The sequence below is a fragment of the Manis javanica genome, chromosome 5, assembly GCF_040802235.1.
Source record: "Manis javanica isolate MJ-LG chromosome 5, MJ_LKY, whole genome shotgun sequence".
Classification (NCBI taxonomy): domain Eukaryota; kingdom Metazoa; phylum Chordata; class Mammalia; order Pholidota; family Manidae; genus Manis; species Manis javanica.
The window spans coordinates 130,952,671-130,972,543 of record NC_133160.1 but is presented as its reverse complement, the minus strand read 5'-3'; the positions used below and the strand labels follow the sequence as shown (position 1 = coordinate 130,972,543).

At 39.2% G+C, this 19,873-nt stretch overlaps 1 long non-coding RNA gene across 1 annotated transcript in view; it reads right to left on the bottom strand.

Annotated features, from left to right (window-relative positions):
- The window catches only part of LOC140849401 (uncharacterized), a 29,803-nt gene extending 25,197 nt beyond the window's left edge, over positions 1-4,606 (bottom strand). Inside the window, exons 1-2 of the long non-coding RNA XR_012131148.1 lie at positions 4,324-4,606; positions 3,922-4,027 (exon numbers count right to left, since the gene is read on the bottom strand). This is a non-coding gene — a long non-coding RNA (uncharacterized lncRNA). The remainder of the gene's footprint in view (positions 1-3,921; positions 4,028-4,323) is intronic.
- Positions 4,607-19,873: the final 15,267 nt, after the last annotated feature.

Sequence of the window (19,873 nt, the reverse complement as noted above, 5' to 3'; positions counted from 1 at the left end):
GGAAAGCCACATAGCACAACAGTTTCAAGTTGACTTTGGAGTGAGGGTGTGCCACTCACCCACTGTACGATCCTGAGCAAGTTAAATAACTTCCCTAAGTTATACTTTACTCTTCCATCATAAATGAGCACTAACAGTACCTCCATCATAGGTACTGGGAAGAATTGAATGAGATAGAGACAAAGCTATTTGCACAATGCTGGGCATATAATAACTGTTCACACAATATTTATTGTTGTAGTTATTATTGTTAGGGAAAATACAAGCAGAGGCAGGAATTACTTAGTTTGTATTGTGGGGAAATCTATTTTCCCCATGATGAAATAATCAAAACACTTGGTGTCACGTGTTACTAATATGAACACAAGCAAATGACCTGCCCACTGCAGCATTGTGAAGGAAAGAAAGAGTATCTTTATTGTGGTCCTCAAGCTCTGCTTTTTTGTCTCTTCCCTTTCTTTTGCACCTTTTCCTCTCCCCATTACCTCTATCTACCCATGTGACATGTAATCTCACACTCTCCCTTCCCCGCTGATACCCACTCTCCACCAGGCTGGATGAGAGCCCAGGAAGTCATAGGGATGGATTGGCAGGTGTGGCCTTTCAGGCAATTGTGACCAAGTAAGAACTCCGGGGACAGAGATTTTCTTGGATGTTTCTTGATCCTGTCAAGTTGTATATAGGTAGCTAACCACCTCTAATACAAGGAGCTCTCAGCAGGAGAATTCTGAGTTCTTGCACAGATCAAAATTTCAAGAGTGAGAACTTAGGAATTCTTCATTTTCTTCCTGGCAAAGACATGGATTGGACCACAGGCACCACACATAGCTAAGCCATGATATCACAGGTCATCAGGGCTGGCGTCATATATCATCATGAAGTTTGGGCTCTGCACACACAAGCCTGATGTAGGCCTCTGCTTGTCAAACTGTGAGGTCCCAGCCTTTTCCCTGCCAATTGGCCCTGTGTGTGACAGTCATGTTCCTAATGAAATGGCCTTGGCCACATTCCTAGGTTCCTAAGGCTCTTGGCTTCAAACTACCTGCAGGATAAAACTCAAACTTCTTAGCCTGACAGATCAAGGTCTTTCCAGCCATCCCTGCCTTCTTCACTGACTTCTCTTCATCTCCTGCCATGGTAAACTGCTCCCTAGCACCCCTAAACACCACACTCTTCCCGGACATTGTCCTTTGATCTGAACACCTTCCCCTACCTTCACCTAGTGAACTCCACCTGCTCAATCTGCCAGAACCAGCTCCAGTATTATTTCCAAAGTAAAAACTGTTAAGTCTTCTCCAGCCTTTGGGATCTAAGTCTTTTGTTCTAAGTCCAAAAGCATAGTACATAGTAGATGCTTAAGCAGTATTTCTTGAATGAATGAATGAGTTCTGACTTCAGTAACAGCATTATTATGAGGAATGGCAGTTGTCCTACTTATCTGTTGGTTTCCTCGTCAGACTGTGAGCTTCTGAAAAAGGCTGAGGATGAAGGAAAATTGTGTCTTTACATCTGTATTCTCAGACCCTAGTATAGTGATTCATAGATAGGATTTAAGTCAAAGTTTGACAAATTAATAAATTTCCAATATATCTTTGGTAAAAATGATTTTTTTTCCTCATGATGCATTCTTTTTTCCATGATTAGGCTCCCCTTCTGTTTTAATATTGGGTTGAGGGAAGGATAGGGAAGAGAACAGGGATATTTTGTTTCCTTACCTCTTCAGCATATAGCTGAGAATATGAAAAGCAGATTGGAGGGAAGCCTGTCTTAGGTTAGAGGCTGGATTCAGAGGCTGATACAACAAGTTTAAGGCAAACACTCGAAGGGAGACCTTGTAAGAGAGTGAGCATGGGAGACAGGGCATGGGAGAAGCAGAGAGGATATAGGCTCAGCTGCAGTTCAGCCTCAGCCCAATCTTGTGGGAAGTTCTGGGACAAGGATGGCCTCATGGAATTGTCCCATTTGGAGGCAAAGGGACTGGGCTTCTATACTGCTGTAAGTTGGCTACAAGCCATGCCCAGGGGTAGTAGGACAACCTCCAGACATTTCTGGGTGAAGCAGCTTTTGTGGGTGAAGAACAAGTCTTCAGTGAAGGGTGTAGCTGCAAGCCAGTGGTCACCGACATTCACAGCAGCCAAGTGACCAGAGAACTGGTCTGGTAAAAGGATCTGAACAGCACAGCAAAAGTCCCCACCGTACCCCTAAAAATAAAGATGACAGGAAGTGTTGGCTTCTAGAAGGATATTCAAGCCTTTACTCTAAACCTATCTACTCCTACTTGATCAACAAGTCTGTCTGGACCAGTTCTCACTCCTTAACAGATCACAAACAGCAAGAGAGAAGAGGGTTCAGAGATTCTTACAGGTAAGTGCACTGATAGAAGCAAAAAGCAAACGGGAACTCCAAAAAGCACAGCAGTCTGGAACCTTGTAGTGTAGCGACCTAGAGGCATGTAATTAAAATCTAAAACAACTGAGATTTACATAATTTCCTAAGTCAACAAGAAAAGGTTAAAAAAGCTATGTTTGGCATTCTATGTTTAAGAACATAGGGTAATGTTCAACGTAATTTTAAAAGATTTCATTTGAAATTTTAAGCTTAAGGTGTGTTAACAATTACAGACATGTTATTTTTTGCAGAATATCTCCTTCCCTGCCAGTCCTAGATAAGTGAGGTGATACTGAACTGCACTTTACAAAGCATTGACCCCCAGGAGCCTGTCAAAACTTCTCAGATGGTAGTATAACTTCAGACTTTCTAAATGTTCTCACAGCTCTGATTCCACATGTGATTAAATGATCAGAGCTGATAGAAAACTCCGATCACCACATACACACACTGTCTGATATGGAAAGAGCCCTAGCCTAGCATCAGATAGAGAGCTGAAGTTTCCCCACTGTCACTAACATCAGTGTGACCCTAAGCAAGTCTCAGTATCTTCTTCTGCAAAAAGGAAATAATCATATTGGTCATATTATTAATAATATCTATTATATTACATATTATACCAATTATTATATCATATGTAACCTATTATTACATTAACATTATTATTATGTGAGGTGCAAATGAGATGTTTGTGAAGTTGCTTTGTAAAGGGCAACATATAATGAAAATGCAAGTGGAATAGTTGGAAGAATAACAACCATTTAACCCCTTTCTTCTTTCTAATGAATCTTTGTCTAAACCCATACAACTGGTGAGACAGACATGGCTGTCATCTCCCATAGATTTATTCTGGCCCTGTAGATTTATTAATTCTTCATTCCCATCTGGCTTCTTATACTGCCCTCCCAGCAGCTGGCCTATACCCCCATTCTTGCTCCTATTTCAGAATGGCTGCCTTTGGAGATTGGGGTGTCTCAGGAAGGACGTTACACAATCAGCAAACACTGATCTGCCAAGACTGTAACATTTTTTTCCTGGAGCTCTTTCAGGAATGTGTCACAGGAGGTGGAGGAGATGAGCCCTGGAACAGAGAGCATGGTGCACCAGCAACCAGGGAGTAAAGTGTCAGGGCATTCCTTTTCAAATCTAATGAAGACATCAATCTTCATTAAGTCAGGATCTGGGGTCCACAGCAGTGAGATTTACTGAGCTACTTCAAAAAGCTGGAGGAACAATGACCAAAATGCAGGCCACAGAGCAAGAAGCAGTGAATTCTAGAACTTGATGACATCTATTTTCAACAAGGGTTGGATTTGCCAGTAGCTATTATCCCTGAACATGAGCTTCAGCTTCAGTGGTGTGCCGGAGCCAGCTTGCAACAACTCGAGAGAGCCGATTATCCATGGCTCTTCCCAACTCCACCCTCAGTGGTGTCGGGCTTGTAACCTGTATTCGGTCATGAGGGCAGTAGTTACAACACGAAATGAGGCAAGTGCCACAAATAGGGTTTTTTCCCCCAGAGAGCCAGCTTACCAGCACACCACCGCTTCAGCTTGTATCCAAAAAATCAACAAGATGTGCGGAATCCTGAAATAACTTTGTGAAGAGCAGTGCTGTTCTTGAATTTCCGTGTGAACCACTGAAAAAAAGTTGATGTGGATATAAATATCAGAAATCCTCTGCTTTCATAGTCCCAGGTCACCTTCCTCATATAGCCTCTCGTTTCTTTTAGGCACAGTGTGAGCAGCTGCTGCTACTGAACGGAGAAAACCTGAGTCACTGCTGTGCCCTTGGCATCATCTCCTTGATTGTTCTCCGGGAGAGTGTTTCCCAGGCTCTCCAGCCAGCGGGCCGAGGATGCCTACGGAGGCAGCTCCCCTGCAGGGCGTACACCCTCAGAACTCGGGAATGAAATGCAACATGCACGATACTCACTTCCACAGATCTTTCACTGACATCCTTGTGGCTGTAGCTGATGATTTTCAGCATTCTTTCCATACCTTACCTAGAGGCTGAAAGGAAAAGGGGTGGGGGAGAAAATGAGCATATATAGAGCACTAATATATATCAGGTACTAGAGTGTCTTGCTTATTTAATTAACAGCAACCATGCTAGGAAAGTACTATTATTTCCATGCTTTTTTTTTCAGAGAAGGAAAGGCAAGGATTGCATAAAGTTACCAACTACTGGGTTTTGGAGCTGGAATTTGAAGACAAGTCTCTTTGACCTCAAATTTTGTGCTCTTTCCACCCTTTCTACTACTTTATTTACTTAATGGAAAACTAAACCCAGTTCAAAGACATGGGTGCAGGCTATCTGGTCCTGTGGGGCTGGCTTTCCTCAAGAGGCACACCAGATTGTCTAACGAGAGAAAACTAACAGACTTCCTGCACCAGGACTTGCCGTTGCTCAGGCGCAGCTTTGAGACAATCATTAAGTCTCTGTTGTCATGCCCCTTAAAGACGTAAACAGGAGAAGAGTATGAAAACCAGAGGTGAGGCCTGGATGAGGCTCTTAAGAATTTTTTCTTCAAGTGCCCCTGTTCTAATAGCCTCATCCAACGACTATTACCAAAACTTCAAATTGCCATCTGTGTTGTTTAAAGAAAGAAAGAAAAGCACATCTTTTCCAATAATGTTATACTGTGCGAAACACATGACAGCTTTGCTGGAGATTTCACATGAGCAGTCACATTTTGGGGGACTGTGTCATATCCCAGGCTAAGGAATGTGACAGATGCTCTTTGGTTTCCTGGGATATACCCCAACCATGAAACTTGCCCTCTCAGATTTCAGTGATAAAGATGTTCCTGATACTCATACATTACTCTCTTATGGTTTGTCAACTCACAGTAACTCAGTGAGGTTATCAGGACAGTTTTTTAGATTTTAGATGAAGTGTCAAAGAGATAATTGCATTGATTTCTGCACACAATCCTTTTACACACTAAAAAACACTGATTTATATTCCCTTCACATCAATTTTTCTCCTGGGCAATAATCTCACTTAATAAGATTTTTAAATTTATGGTTACATAAGTAAGAGATAGTCAAAGGTTAATAATGAAAAAATTCTAAATATAGGATGTTTAATTTTTGAAGTATACACTTTATGAACTTAATGAGGTTACCCAAATATTTTTTAAAGTATAAAAATTTTATATACAGTTTTATTTTATTTAAAATATTTTACACATTTTTATTGTGAGATCCTAAAGTCTACCAGTAGAGAGTGAGAATGTATATGTGAGTTAAGTTTTCAACATGCTCAGTTAGAAGTGCCTTTATGACTTCTAAGGGGAAAAATATGTGGCTGGATATTGTGGATCTGGAACTCAGGAGAAAGATTTGGACTCAGGTGCATATTTGGAATTCATTACTATAGAGACGGTAATTGGAGTTGTAAGAACGAAAAGGATCATCCTTTAAAAGTATGTAGAGCAAGGAGAGGATGTGGTCTAGAACTGAACCTAGAAAATCTTCTACATCTAAAAACCAGGACTGTTCAGATGTCTAGAGATACCCAAATACCGACACCATCTCTGGGCCCATTCCATTGTGATTCTGTCTTCTTCCACCTCCTGGGTAAGTTCTGGACCAGAAAAGGGTTCATTAACATTTTGGATCCTGTCAGAGATTTTTCCACACCAATGAAAAAGCTGCATCCTGGGAGAACTGACATTTTTTTAAATGGCATGGGAGAACATACACTTCAGGTTAGGATGTAGAAGCAGTTAGTAGAAGCAAAGATGACCCAATTATTAGAAATATCAAACCAGAACTTTAAAACAACTATTATAAATATGCTAAATAACTTATAGAAAAATATAGATACATTTGGTAAGTAGGGTATTTCAGGAGAATAATTCAAACACTAAAAAAAAAAGCCAAATGGAAAATACAGAACTGAAAAATATATCCAAGACATTCAGGGGGTTATAAGTAACAACTGGAAATTGCAGTAGAAAGAATCAGTGAAAGAGAATGAAAATCAATAGAAATTCAACTACACAATCTCTATTCAAACTAAAGAAAAGAGAAATAAGATACAAAAATGGATAGATTATCAATAACCATGGAATAACACCAAATTTCTAAGATATGTAATTGGAGTCCCAGTAAAGGAGAAGAGAGAGAATCAGGCAGAAAAACATGCTTAAAGAAATAATAACTGAATCTTTCCAAATTTGATGAAAACATCAAACAATAGATCTAAGAAATTCAACAAGCCCCATGCAAGAAGAATATAGAAAAAGTTCCTCCTAGACACGTGATTAGTAAAACATAGAAGAAAGAGAACCTCTTATAAGCAACAAGAAAAATAAAGATATACATAACCAGGAACAATGATATGAATGGTGGCTGATTTCTCATCAGAAACTATGCAAAACAGAAAATATACCAGAAGATAATGGAACAGCATCTTTAAAGGAAATAAAACTGTCACCATAGAATTCTATATCCAACTAAATAAACTCTTCAAAAATAAGGGTTAAATAAAGACATTTTCAGATGAAAGAAGGCTGAGAGAATTTGCTGCAAGTACATCTATACTACAATAAATGTTGTAGAAAATTTCCAGACTAAAGAGAAATACCAGAGAGAAACTCATATATACAGGGGGAAAAAAAGAATGAGGAAATAAGTAACAGACTTCCAGTTTTCAGTCCTACAAGGAGCTTAGAAACTGTCACTCTCTCCTAACAAGTTAAAAACTTAACCAACTGAAAAATCAACAACTCTTCTTAGATCTAAGAGGTGAGGTCACAGGGCAAACAGTTGCCCCCAGAATTGGAGAAATAGGTGAATATAGAGGATCACAATTTATTGGAGCAGAAACTCACAAGCAAAGCCTCCATGGGCAAATACAAGGGCAGAAAAACCTGAACTGTAATTGGCAAATTGCTGGAAGCTGAGTGTAGACAACTCTGAAAGTTAAAAATTCCAGGTGTCCCAGGCATGCAAGACTAGAACAACACTTGAAAATCAACTAATGCAATCCATTGTATCAGCAGACTAGAAGAGAAAAATCACATGATCAGATCAATAGATGTAGAAAAACATTTGACAAAATGTAACATCCATTCATAATCAAAACACTCAATAAACCAGGAATAGAGAGGAACTTCCTCACCTGATTTAAAATAACTATCCATGAAAATACCTATGGCTAACATACTTATGGTGAAAAATGCAAAAGCTTTCCTACTAAGATCAGGTACAAGGCAGGGATGCCCCTCTCACCATCTTTCAACATTGTACTGAAAATCCTACTAAACAGGTATACAGATTGGGAAAGAAAACATAAAACTGTGTTTGTTCTCAGATGACATGATCCTCTATGTAGAAAAACCAAAAGAATTGACAAAAAGACTTCTGGAACTAGTAAGTAATTTGGCTTTAAGTACAAAATAACTCAGAGTAGCTCAGAAAGAAAATATCATACAAGCCAGTTTGAAAAAAAACTCCCCAACAAATTTCGGTCACATTACCTGTCTTCATCCTGGATTAGAAAACAGCAAACTATAAACTAACCAATGTCTGTGACTTTGAAATAACCTCATTTTTTAAAAGAAGAGGAAAATAAAAAACAGTTTCTGAAATATGGCAAGTGGTTCTTAAGAACTACTGGAAGCTTGCCTTAACCATCCTGGTGAAATGAGACACGTGTGTCATTGGAATATGGCCACCTCTTGTTTATTGCTAGTAATGATCTTCATCTGAAGGCAGGATGCAGACTGGGGTACCTTCTATGCCACTAATGCAAACTGAGGTCTCAAGGTCAAACAGCCTTGCAGTCTTCCATTCCATATCTTCACTGAATCTCCCTCATATACAGTCTCCTATCATTAATGCTGAGAGAATAATGGGCTCATTGTGGGGGAAAGCCACTTAATTTGATGGAGCTAATGTGGTAAGGCAGCTTATACAAAATCTTCCTGCCCGTGGTATCCGACACATACACAAATTAGTTGGCTAAGCCAGTTGCTATCTTGCTTCCTTCAGATGGCCAAGAACATCTCAGAGGATTTTTCAAATTTGTATACATTTCCTTGAAATATCTAATGTACATTATCATCTCCCCAAAATGAAACACTTATAAATGTAACAAAATATGTACAAGATGTATATGAGGAAAACTATAAAACTCTGATAAATTAACTCAAAGAACTAAATAAATGGAGAGATATTTTACGTTCATGGATAGGAAGACTCAATATTGTCAAGATGTTAGTTATTCCCAACTTGATGTACAGATTCAATACAGTCCCAATCAAAATCCCAGAAGTTATTTTACAGGTATTGACAAACCAATTCTAAAGTTTACATGGAGAAGCAGAAGAATCAGAATAGCCCACACAATATTAAAGCAAAAGAACAAACAAAATTGGAGGAGAACAAAGAACAAAACACTATCCACTTTAAGACTTACTATAAAGCAACAGCGATCAAAACAGTATGGTAATGGCAAAAAAACATAAACAAATAGATCAATGGAACAGAATAGAGAGCCCAAAAATAGACTGCCTAAATATAGTCAACTGATATTTGACAAAAAAGCAAAATGAATAAAATGGAACAAAAATAGTCTTTTCAACAACTGATATGGGAATAATTGGACATCCACATGAAAAAAATGAACCTAGACAGACTTTGTGCCCTTTACAAAAATTAATTCAAAATGGATCACAGACCTAGATGTAAAATCCAAAACCTAAAACTCCTAGAAGATAACACAGGATGTCAATTAGGATTTGAGTCAACTGGGATGACTCAAATGACTGGGAGTTGGGATATATTGGGCTGAAAAATGCATATTCCCCAATGGCTTTTGTCACATACCTGATGTCTGGACTGGGATGGCTGAAGGGCAGGCTCAACAAGACTGTTGACCTAGATGACTTTGGGTATAGCAATGACTTTTAAGATACAACACCAAAGACATGATCCACAAATGAAATCATTGATAAGCAGGCTTCATTAAAATTCAAAACTTCTGCTCTGTGAAAAACAATGTCAAGAAAAGAAGAAGACAGTCTACAGACTGGAAGAATATATTTGCAAAAGAATCCTTTGATGAAGGATTGTTATCTAAAATGTACAAAGAACTCTGAAAACTCAATAATAAGAAAACTATTAAAAAATGGGCCAAAGACCTTAATAGACACCTCAGCAAAGAAGATATACCAGTAAGTACATGAAAAGATGCTCTGTATCATATGTCATCAGGAAAACAAAAATTAAAGCATCAATGAGATGCCACTACACAACTATTAGAATGCCCAAAATCTGTAACACTGATAACACCAAATACTGGCAAAGATGTGGAGTAACAGGAACTCTTATACAATCCTGATGGGAATTCAAAATGGTACAATCACTTGGGAATACAGTTTGGCAGTTTCTCACAAAATTAAACATATTCTTACCATATGATCCAGCAATTGTGCTCCTTGGTATTTATCCAAAAGAGTTGCACATAAATATTTATAGTAACTTTGTTCATAATTGCTCAAACTTAGAAGAAACCAACATGTCCTTCAGTAGGTGAATGAATAAACAGTAGTACATTCAGACAATGAAATATTATTCAGCACTAAAATGAAATGAATTATCAAGCCATGAAAAGACACAAAAGAACCTTAAGCGCATATTACTAAGTGAAAGTAGCCAATCTGTATGATTCCAACTATATGACATTCTACAAATAACAAATCTATGGAGACAATAATAAGGTCAGTAGTTGCCAAGGGGTAGGAAACTAGGGATGAATAGAAGAAGCAGAGAGGATTTTTAGGAGTGTGAAAATACTATATATGACATCATCATGATAGGTATACGTCATTATATTTTTGTCTAAACCTATAGAACATAAAGCACTAAAAGTGAACTCTAAGATATACTATAGATTTGGGGTGATTACCATGTGTCAATGTAGGTTCATCCTTGGTAAAAAAATGGTGAGTGATATTGATAATGGGGGAGGCTATACATGTGTAGGGAGGAAGTATATGGGAAATACCTTTACCTTCCTCTCAACTATTATGTGAACCTAAAACTGTTTAAAAAATTGTCTTAAAAAAACCTCCAGGGAGACCCACTCATGAGGGGTGGGGTGCTATACTTTTCATAAGTTTTACTTCCAGGAGCTCTACCAGGTCCTCACAGTGAACACTGGAGAAATATTCTCTAGTTCTCCCATCAGTGGGAGTGGAAAGGGAACCGTTTTGAAATGTGCAAGCGCATTCTCTTTTTCACAAGGCCTACTGTCAATGGTGTAAAAGAACAGCCATTACATCACACTCACAAGTTCCCTGGGTCAGGAAATTAGAAAACGCACAGCAGCAATGGCTCTCCTCTGGTCCATGCTGTCTCGGGCCTCAGTTGAGATGGTTCAAATTACTGGGAGTTGGGATACATGGGGCTGGAAAATGCACACCCCCGATGGATTTAGCCACATAGCTGATGTCTGGACTGGGATGCCTGAAGGGCAGGCTCAACAAGACTCTTGACTAAATTACTACCATAAATTCTCTCTTGCATGTCAGCCTCTTCAAACTGTTTTTTTTCCCCTTTAGGATGCTCTATAATTTTTTGTTGAAAGGTGGACATGATGTAGTATATAAAGGAGCTGCCCTGCAATTCCTCTCCTAGGTCATCACCCAAAAGAAATAAAAACATATGTGCTCAAAGGACTTGTGCACAGTGACTTTATTTATAAAAGCCAAAAACTGGAAACAGTCCAGATGCTCATCAGTGGGAAAACAGATAAACTGTGACATATTCACAAAATGACTGCTACTCAATAGTATAAAAGAATCAACTATTATACATGATATGATGACTCTTTAAAATATTACCCTGAACGGAAAAAAACTTACACAGAGAGTATATACTATGTGACTCTACTTATACAAATTCCTAGAATGGGGAAAACAAATCTATGGCAGAAAAAAAAATCAGAACTCTGGTTGACTTTGGTGGGGTGGGACTTGGCAGAGATTGACTGGGAAGGGCATGAAACAACTTTCTGGGCCCAACAGTGCCGCCTTTCTTCCTGAAAGAGGTTTGGGTTATACAGGTTCATGAATTGTCAAAATCAGTAAAAACATACATATATTTATTAATATTTATTTTCTTGTTTGTATTTTTACATCAAAAGAAAAACAAGCAAATACTGAACTCTACTTAATGTTATGTGAACTGAAATATTTCTAGGGTGCATATTGATGTTGTGATTTACTTTGCAATACAATAAAGAAAAGATGGATTAATGGATGGATAGAAGGATAAATAGATGGATAAATACACAATAAAGCAAATACAGTTAAATGTCAATGGTAGACTCTAAGAGGAGTGGGTGTAGGTGTAAAATTCTCTCAAGTATGCTATAGCTTGGATTTTTCATAGTAAAATGCTGGAAATTTTACAAAGAAAATAAAAGCCAAAAAACTATTTTGCAAAGGAGAAGAGTATAAGCGGGCAGGGAGTGAACAGTTAGGGAACTGCTCTTTCTTTGATCTGATTCTTGTTTTATAGATAGAAGAAAATGCTTCTATAAAAACTGACTAAACAAAGATCCCAGTAGATTGGAATTCTACAGGATATCTATATTAAGTGGTTTTCAAATCCTTCCAGAATAGGTCAGAAATGCCCAGGTTCCTGAAGTTGTAGGAGATTTCCTTGCCTGAATTTGCCATGGCCCAATTCATGACTGGAAGCCTGTTTGGGATTGAGTTAGGGATCCCCAAATGAAGCAAACATTTGCTTCTAAAAATACTCAGGTTGAGAGATCTATTGAGAGGATAGGGTCTGAAAGTGGACATCTCAAAGAACCTTGTTATTCTAATATAGCACAAAGAATATTTCTTATATGGCCCCAAATACAAGGGGGAAATCTCCTGGGCTATAAAGCTCACAAAGATGGAAACCTATCTGCCTTGCTCACCAATTTGTCCCAGCACTTAGAACAGTGTCTAGCACAAAGTAAAGCCCTGTTCAATATTTACTGACCAAATAAATGAATGATTGAATGATTATCCTTCCTATCAGAAATTTTGGGGTAATTTTCAAAATAAATGATCCTCACATTTCAACTGCCCTCTCTACTCAGCACCAGTGGAAACTACTTCCCAGCACAGCAAGGTCTTGATTGAATATACAATTTTATATCTTTGTCTAAATGGTCAGTATGTTTTCCCAGTAAGAACAACCAAAACAATTATTATTGCTACTACCATATACTAAGCAAGTACTCAAAGCTAGGGACTGTGTTGAACACCTTACTTTGTTGCAAATCCTTGCAATAATCCAGAAAGGTAAGAATGAGATCCAGAATCCAGTGCTTAGCCTAGATGATTTACCAAAGGATATACTGCTAGCAATACCCAAAGCATTCAAAAATAAGTTGCCTGACTCCAAAGCTTAGTATCTACACATCTAGTACAGTATAAAATTAACATGTTCTGTGCAATCTAACACATAAACAAAGTGGAAAGGCTAGCATCCACTTGGGTTGCTTTTCCCCTTATGCAAATATGGAGAATCTACTCTTGGCAAGCACTTACTATAGACCATGGTGTGTGCATGTGTGTGTGTGTGAGTGTGTGTGTGTGTGTGTGTGTGTAGAAACTGCCCAAACAATTAAAAGGAGGAAGGAAGCACATCCTCCCTGGCCTTTGGCCTCTCCCTTCCTCACACTCTAGTAAATACAAGCCTATCTAAATGAGAAAGCTCTTCCTACCTCTAGTAGAAATAGTTGCCCCAGCATTATTATTCTCCACCCAGCACAATTTTTGGTTTGTTTTGTTTTTTTGTTTGGATGTCTGTTCTCATGAGAGGACTGCTCCTGGGGTTTGCTGTTTCTCCATGCCCTCAGGGGACCCTTCAGAACCCTGTTCCTCTCCTTGCTGAAGGTCTGTGTGAACACTGGACTGTATAAATGCTCCTGCTCTGATCACAACCATCCCTAAATAACAGCATAAGAATAGCACCTCAATGGGGTCATGAGGACCATAGACCTGGGAAAAAGCTCATCCTGCAGAGAATCAGGAAATACCCACATTCATCCTTAGTGCAATCCACCACTCCCTCTGGGGTCCCTCTTCTCCATGTTGAAAACCTTCCTATCGAACTGGAACCCTGCTTAGAAATGAATGCCCACAAATACATGAGTCTGAGTAGGACAAGCAATTCCCAGACCACCTTCAAAATGTCAAGCTGTTATATAAGTAGACTCTCATGTCATACAAGTTCAAGTCAGGGTTCTATTTCCTAAAACACATGAGATATCATTAGATATGAAAACTGGTCAAAAAATAAAAATAAAATTCCTATATATTTTCTTCTTAATATAAGATACATCATAATCCTAGTAGTTCATAAGACTTACATGGACAGTTAACATAATAATTACAAAATTAATACCCATCTTAATAACCCAAATCCCCAAAGAAGATCCTCTCTGAGAACAAACGCCTAATTCAAGAAACTGAAAAAGCCAGTATCCCCAGAGCCCCTCACATGGCCCTACCCAGTCATATTCCCCTGCTTCCTCTCCAGAGGTAATCACTATTCAGTCTTTAGTGGTTAAAAAAAAAGTCCCTGGCTGTTCTTTACAGTTTTAGTAGGTATGTATATGTTCCAAAACAATATAATTTGGGCTTGCCTGTTTTTGAATTTTATATAAATAGACTTTTAACTGTAAGAATTCTCATAGGCATCCTTCTGTCCCTTGCATCTGTCTCTCATACATCTATGGGATTCATCCATGCTATTGCTCAAACAATGTTTTAAAATGTTAATTCTGAGATATTTGGTAAGTGTTCATCTATATAAATTTTTATTCATATATTGGAATAGATGGACTGAAGACCTTATGCTCCTTCTGGGCAGATCTCTGAATAGTAAGCATGGGTAATCTTCATTGTTACATGCTGCCTTGAGCATTTCTTTGCACATTTGATTTGTTAGAATGTCTTTAAGAAGAAAATGTTGGGGATGATAATTTAATTCTCTCTGTCTTCTCCTCTTCCTTCTCCTTCTTCTCCTTCTCCTTCCCTTCCTCTTTAAAGTCACTGGAGACCGTCTTTGAGTCGGAGTTTTTCCCTTCCAAAAACCCTTTTACCCTTTCAAAAGCCCATTATATGTGAGAACTATTTGATCCACAGTCATGGAGGAGGAAACTATAGCACAGAAATGTTAATTACCTTAATGCAATACAGAGAGTCAAAAGATGAGTGATGTGAAAGAAAAGTCAAGGGAACTGGGAAGATAAATGAAAATCTCCCACCTCCAAGACATCTAATAGAAATCCCAAGGGGAATAGAGAGAGAGTAGAAGACGGGCAGTCAAAGAGGTCATACCTGAGAATTTTCTGGAAATGAAGAATAAATGAGATCTCAAGCTGTAGAACACTCCAAGTCTTGGGCAGTATAAATAAAACTAAATCTATACCTAGGCTCATATAGTAAAACCACAAGCATTAAATTCAAAAAGAAAAATCTCAAAGCTGCAAGGAAGAAAAACCAATTATCACCAAAGGGATGGCAATTAGACAGCAAACTTACTCATGGGCAACAATTGCTACCAGTAGATCATGGAAAAATAATAATTATATATATATTTAAATGTATATATACACAAAATATACACATATGTGCTATTAATATTAATATTTGGCTCATAACAATATATATTCTAAACATACATATGTATCCTATATACTACCATATACACTATATGTATATATGCTGAGTATATGTGTATTTATATGTATATATTCTAAATATATATTTATATTTAATATGTATTTGAAATACACATAATAGTAAATAAAAATATATATATTTAAAATACATACATGGGTAAGAAACAAATATTAATAATGTTATCAGGTAGAAAGTAAGTGATTTCAATTTCCTGAATTTTAAAAATTTTGCACTAAGAACATATATTACTTTCATGACCTGAAAAGAAATAGTAAAAAGAAAAATAAAACCAAACGTGTCACTGTAGTTCACCTCATCACTCACAGTGAAAGATGCTCTGGTGAGCACTTGAATTGCCTACCTCATCCATACTTCATTTATCTTCATAATAAACCCCAATTTATTCAGACACATGGTCATATGCTTCATGGCAAGCCATGGGCTTCAGCCATCCCACCCCCAGCTGCAAGGAGGTTCTGGATTGATCTAAGAGCCAGTGACTGATTCAGAAATGGGCCAGCTTTGACCAGTGAGGTGTCCTGTAAAGTAGGTAGGGGTGGTTTCTGGAGGATCATTTGCTTACGTCTTTTCCCTTCCTACACTATCAAGTGTGAACCAGCTGCAGACCTCATGCTTCCTGTGTGACACTGGAACTGTCATGGAGATAGAAAGGCAGAGAGATGGAAGAGACCTGGTCCTTAGTGGCATTGTAGTGCTGCTGAAACCCACTCTATCTTCTAGACTTACGGTCAGGTGAGGTAATGCATTCCTTACCATTTAAACCAGTGGTTCCTAACTTCCACTGTGTATCAGGATCTCTAGGGAGATTTTTAAAACTACCGGTTCCCAGGTTATTCGAAAGTAAAGTCAGAATCTTTGGGGGCAACCCTTTTGAATCAGGGTTTCCTGTTACTTCCACCTGGAAGCCTTCTGACTGATAAAGACACTGTGGTGGATATCTCCATCATTGTTTTCCTTAAACCTTCAACGGAGGGATCTGTTCTGGGGTTTTCCTGCATAGATTCCTCCTGGAACTGAGGTCTTTGCATCTAAAGTGACTTCTGTTTCTTGGGGACTTAACAAAACCTGTTCTATGTGAGTTTGCATATTTGTAACACATTAAGGATCAAGGATATGAATGACTCTGCTCATTATTTTATAAGCGTTCACTTTATGTTTTCAAAAAATATTTAGTGAGGTTACCTTTAACACAACTCTTTCACTGCATTTTTCACTGTATTTTAATAATTGTTGGATTTAAATGCAACTATCAAGTGAATACAACATTTAAATATCTTATGTGTTTGGTTGATACGTTGTAGAAGCTACAGGGCTCTAGAATCTTCACAGAGTCGTCCATTTTTATGAATTTCCAGAAAGCTTCAAAAAGTTCTTTTTCATGAAAGTATATTCATATAATCACTCTTAGCAAGCAAGCTGTTATAAATAGTACCCACTTAAAAGAAGAATTCAACCAGTTCTTGGAAATGAAATACGCCACAGCATCAATTCTCAGTACAGACCATCAAAGGCATCAGGTCTCAACAGTCCGTGGGTACAATGAGGGCAAGGAGGAGTGACACAGGTGTCTCTTTAGGTAAATAGTTGGGGTAAAATCAGAGCCCCAGCAAAAATGATGACTTTCAAAATGACCCATCATGCTATCCAACCAGGCAACAGAAAGCAAAATGAACTGAGGAGACACAGCTCTGCACCTTTCAGGAACCAATTGTTCATAGAGGTGGCTGTACAATGACTCAAGCTGTGGGCTGCCAATAAAACATAATAAGCCAGGCCCACAGGGAACCCATCAGGCCCATTGCACTACTGATGGTTTTTGTGCCATTAAAGAGAAGGTAAGTTAATAATTACAGTGGTTTATCTCAATGCTTCATGCTGCTTTTAACGCTTAACTTAAATGCAATGTTCAACATCTGCCAGCAGGCAAGAGGGAGAACTTTATCAGAAAATATAAAGATCACTTTGTGATTATTATTTCGCCTTCAGGCAAGGCTACCCTAAGTGCCTCCACACAGCTCCTGGTGGGACGTTATCTCCTGAGGGCTCTGGAAATGAGACCACAGCATTTAGATTTCTATCCATGCTTACCCCACACACACTTTTGAAAAAAATGTAATACTGGGCTGTCTTAAATCATGCAAAATGGCAATTGATAAGATATGGAGTAAGTTGTGTTTTCATCCCCACATAGCCAGGCTGTTCTGGTCACTCTCTACTCCGGTCCCAGCTGGTTCTATCTGGCCACAAGCCACTTACTTTCTTGCCATCCTAAGTCTATTGCACAACCTCCATCAAAAGGTGTGCTAAATGTTCAAGGCAGTCATACACTGTCTTCTCGTATTGCCAGCACTTTATAGTTCAGGGCCCAAGGAAGCCTGCGGACCAAGAACCCCAGCCGTTTGCAGAAGTCAGTAGTAGCCTGAGACTAACTTCTAATTTAGGGCCTGGTGGTAGAATCACTTGTCATTAAAGAGAAATCACTTAAGCTTCTTCTTTGAGTGATTTGGCCTCTAGGAATTCCCCATCGCAAATCAGCGGATGGAAGACCCAGCCAGCACCTTGAAGAGAGCAGTTACAGCGCTAACTGTCACGTCCCATTAGCCTCTGTAGGGAATGAAGATTGGGTTCGCGCATTAGTCATTTTCAGTGTTTGCATATTTCTGATTGGAAGATGCACAGAGGAGACAAGAAGGGAAAGCAAATGTTAACTTGCCAAAAGGTAGCCTGCCAATCACCTGCCCTTAAGCATCTTACTCTGTCAAGGCACACAAACTCCAGAGAGCCTGTTGGAGTGCTAGTTGGCCAGTTCAAAGGAAAAATACTTTCTCTAGATTTTGCTTAAAAATCCCAAATTTTAACTTGCAGCGATCTCCCCAGCATCCCTCTCCAACTTGTGGTTATTTGCCTGAAAAGCTCTGTCTCTCTAAAATCTAAAGACATTCAAAGAAATGTTTACAAGTGCTTTCCACCGATTGCTGTGTTCTTGCACCATCTCAAAAAGTTCCTGAACATTACAAAGTTAACTATGACAGAAAAGCCCCAAATGAATTTCCAAAGATTAGGCTAGACCAGGCACACAAAGAGAGAGGAAATAGAAGAGCATATTGTTATAGGCTCTACCAACGTATTTCTCTAATACATTTTATTTTAGTTGATCTTGATACCAACTGAAGTCTGAGGAATGGTATATTTCTCCATAAAGACAATGGAGAAATATTTTTAACAAGTATTTGTTAGGAGTTTAAGCTCTTAAATCAGCTTCTGGAATTGAAACCTGGATCCACTACTAACTGAGTAATTTTGCACAAATAAGCTAACCTGCCTAAACCTTACTTTCCTCATCTGTAAACTGGTGATAATATTAGTACCTAGCTCACAGGGTGGGTATGAGAAATATAACAGGTAATAGATATAACTGCTTAGTACTCTGCCTAGCACAGGATAAGCTCTTAATAACTATGGATTATTATTGTTACTGTTATTATTATTTATATTAAGTCAATGTAAGTAATGTGGAGAGGGGAGCATCACTTAGTAGCTACTTGGCCAGAAATGAGACTTTGGTGCTGTGGCACTGGGTTGTCAGGTGATATTGGCAAAGGCTGAGGTGCCCTCCAGAGCTGCCAGGGATAAGGAGCTGTTTAAGGGAATCATAATGGCCAGTGCCACAGCACCAAAGCCTGTGACAGCCGGAAGGAAGCATTAAGTGAGCTGGCTGCCATGCTGAGTCTTGAAATGATTGCTTCAAAGCCTCCCTTAAAGACAACTCCTCTGCCCCCCCAAAATTAGGGTCAGGGGGAAGGCCCAAAGCCTTTGATCATTCGTGACTGTGACCACCCTGCATCTCACACCCCCAGGTCCTTCGTCCTTTGGAGCCTCCTGGTTGCTGGAAACACCTTAAGCTCAGTCTCATGATCCATCATCAGCTGCCTTCCTAGTGATCTGGCGGGAAGAGATGCCTGCCCTCAGCTCTCCTGGGGCAGATGCAGAGTAATTTATGAGCCAGCAGAGCACCCCTTCCTCATGACTTAATATGCTTAACAGCTAATTACATCTGTGTAGGGATTACACTTTACATTGTCCAGCTTTATGGAAACAAACCCCGGGCTTCCTCAGATTCCCTTAAACAGCTCCTTATCTCGGGAAAGGGAGATTCTTATCAGGGCCATATGTTAGAGGGCTTGTGCAGTCCAAATGACCCCAGGAAAGTCTGGGGCCTAATCAGTCTTCAGGCCAATGGGGGGCCTAAAAGAGAGTCCCAACCTAAACTGGCTGGGAGGCCAAAGCCAAGGGAGGAGATCCTGCCCTGCCTTCCATCCTCCATAAACCTGTCAAAGGCCATGTCTGACCGAAATGACCCACATCAGCTCCTCTCCCCAGGTGACCAGGGCTCCCTGGGTTTTCCTTCATGCAACATGCACCATGACTGTGCACATCCCAGAGGATTATGGGTCACCTTATCCAAAGGCAAAGTGAAGATTCTTTGCCCTCTCTGGGGTGTTGCAGAAGGACTATTTTGGTAGTATCACTTGGCTTTTTAACTCACAAGCTAGCTAAGCACCTCCACTTGTTTCTACACCCTCAAGGAAACGAGTCAGTGCTACTGACTTCCTTTGCCTACATGGCAAGGTCAGCCCCAGCAGGAGAGCCAACATGTCTCACACACTTTTCTCAAGGCTTGGGAGATTCCCAACCTTGGCAAGTACTAAAAACACTCCTTCCTTTGGGTTTTAACAATTCAGTTAAAGACCTTGT